Source organism: Mandrillus leucophaeus, unplaced genomic scaffold, assembly GCF_000951045.1.
Source record: "Mandrillus leucophaeus isolate KB7577 unplaced genomic scaffold, Mleu.le_1.0 Scaffold327, whole genome shotgun sequence".
In the NCBI taxonomy this organism is placed as follows: Eukaryota; Metazoa; Chordata; class Mammalia; order Primates; family Cercopithecidae; genus Mandrillus; species Mandrillus leucophaeus.
Window position 1 is genome coordinate 2,350,809 of NW_012103443.1, and position 2,919 is coordinate 2,353,727.

Consider the following 2,919-nt stretch of genomic DNA (forward strand, 5'->3'; position numbering starts at 1 on the left):
TCTGTCCTCTCTATTAATTGTGAGCTCTTCAAGATAAGTGATCAGGCCTTATTTGTTCTGCTGTATTAAATACTCAATGAAATGTGAGGACTACCCATCCTACCCCCTGACAGCTCACTCCCACTGTTTCAGCTGTCTGATTATCATACTACTGTATGCTCAACCAATTCTTTGAGCATAGCATACTTTGTTAAAAAATTCACTTCCTTTTATTAATACAGCCATCCCTCAGAATCCATAGGGGATTTATTCCAGGACCCCCAGGAGATAACAAAATCCACAAATGCTCAAGTCCCTGATATAAAATGGCATAGTATTTGCATATAACCTATGCACACCCTCCTATATACTTTAAATCATCTCTAGATTACTTATAATACATAATACAATGTACATGTTATATAAACAGTTGTTGTACTGTACTAGTTAGTGAATGACAAAAAAAAAAAAAAAAGCCTACACGTGTTCAGGACAGATGCAACCACCCAGTTTTTTTTCCCCCCCCAAAAATATTTCTGATCTACAGTTTGTTGGATCCATGGAAGTGCAGCCCATGGATATGGTGGGAAGACTGTACATGGTCAAAGAAAATTCTGCGAACAGTAATAATACACTTCGTTTCTTCTGTCTACTCTTTCTCAGCCATTTTTTTGTTTTGATGTCACCGTCCTAGGACGTAGACAGGGCAGAAACCAAAGAATGTCAGGTGTCACATAGCAAGCCAGTGGCAGAGTTGCGGTGGCAGATCCAGTGCTATTAGTACAGGGATATACAACTAGATGCATAACTATAATCAGATTTTTTTAAATGACTACTTTCCCCATACATGCAAAGGCTCAGAAAAGCAAGGGCTGGTTTTCCATTCTCTAGTAACTCTTAAGACCTTTTTAAGTGGGAAATTTTTGTCCCATTGGTTTGGACATGGGATACATTTATTAGGATGAAACTATTAAAGTTTCTGGGAACTACAAATTATTCAGAAACCACCAATGTGAAGGTCATTCTGAGAAAAGGCAAGGAAGGGTAAAGAAGAGTGGGTTAGGCATAAATTGGAGTTAAAATACCAGCATTATGAAGGACTTGCTACCTTATAAACAATTGCCCTAACTTTTACTATAATAATAAAATAAATGCTTTTGTGCAGGAAGAGTTGAAACTGTCATGTCAATTTTAAATGGAAAAATAATTTATCATTTCAAATCAAGAGGATTGTTATAAGGCTTAAATGAAATAATTCTTGTAAAATACTTATCATACCTAGAACAAAATAGTACCAAGTAGATGGTAGCTATTTTTGTCATGTAATACTAATGTTCCCTGACATAAGAATCATCTGGCCGGGCGCGGTGGCTCAAGCCTGTAATCCCAGCACTTTGGGAGGCCGAGACGGGCGGATCACGAGGTCAGGAGATCGAGACCATCCTGGCTAACACAGTGAAACCCCGTCTCTACTAAAAAATACAAAAAACTAGCCAGGCGAGGTGGCGGGTGCCTGCAGTCCCAGCTACTCGGGAGGCTGAGGCAGGAGAATGGCATAAATCCGGGAGGCGGAGCTTGCAGTGAGCCGAGATCCGGCCACTGCACTCCAGCCTGGGCGACAGAGCGAGACTCCGCCTCAAAAAAAAAAAAAAAAATCATCTGGAGTGTACCTGTCAAAAATATCATTTCTGGGGTCTATACAAGGCCCATTAAGACAGAATCTCCAAGCAAGGAGACTGGTAAGCCCTATTTTTACAGCTGTATTTTACATGATGAGTAAGGGGAAAATTCTATACTAAGAAATTGTGGCCATCTTAGTGATTTTCCATTAATACCAGGATGTATTTGGCGCAGGGTGGTAGGGTCTGGCATTCAAGCCACTCTTTTCTTCCCTCTCCACATTAGAGCCTTCTAGTATCTAATCTATAAATATAAGAAATATTTTCATATTCTTTCAGTAAAAGCAGAGAAAATCTTTTCTGGTTACTGTGTTCATACTGAGTAGAAGAAGTTGTTACTGAAACACCAGGGGTTCAGTCTTGGTCCTGCTGCTCGCTGCATAGAAAGCCAATCACTATGACGCGAAGTATTGCCAAGGAAGAAGGCTTTAATCAGGTGCTGCAGCCAAGGAGACGGGAGCTCAGTCTCAAATCCATCTCCCTGACTAAAACCAGGTGTTTATTTGGCAGGCAAGAGATATAAAAATGTGTAAGAGATCAGGAACTTGAGAGGGGAAAGGAAGCAATCGTGGGAAATTAGGAGTCGGCATCTGGTATGGTGATCTGGTTTCAGTTCTTTCATACTTTTTCTGAGAGGCCTAAAGGTCATTTCCTGAGGAATGAACTCAGATAAAACAAATATAAGTTTCAGGCTTTTTAAGACCAGAAGGGTCCATTTCTACGTTTATCAAATAGAACATTCCATGGGGCGATTGGGTTGGCTTCACAATGACTTTAAATGGAAACATGTATTTTTCAAATCCCCAATTCATCTTTACTGCATTTGAAAGTCATTGATACTTAACATAATCAACCTAGTTTTCCATTTGCTCAGACATCTGGGAAAATCCTGGGACAGAACAGACTTGAAAAGAAGAAATGGATAAAATAGAATATATTAAAGCTGGCCAGATTGAATCAAATAAACAAGTATAGATTTAATATACTTAGTACTTTACCAATGAAATAATACAACAATATCAAGGATATTTTGAAAGAAGAAAAAAAGCCACCTAAAATCCTACTAGCATCATGACTACACCAGGCGCTCCAGTCCATGTGTTCTGCATCTGTGGATTCAACCAAGCATGGATCAAAAATTTCTTTAACAAAATGGATGGTTGCAGCCAGGCGCGGTGGCTCACGCCTGTAATCCCAGCACTTTGGGAGGCCGAGGCAGGTGGATCACCTGAGGTCAGGAGTTCGAGACCAGCCTGGCCAA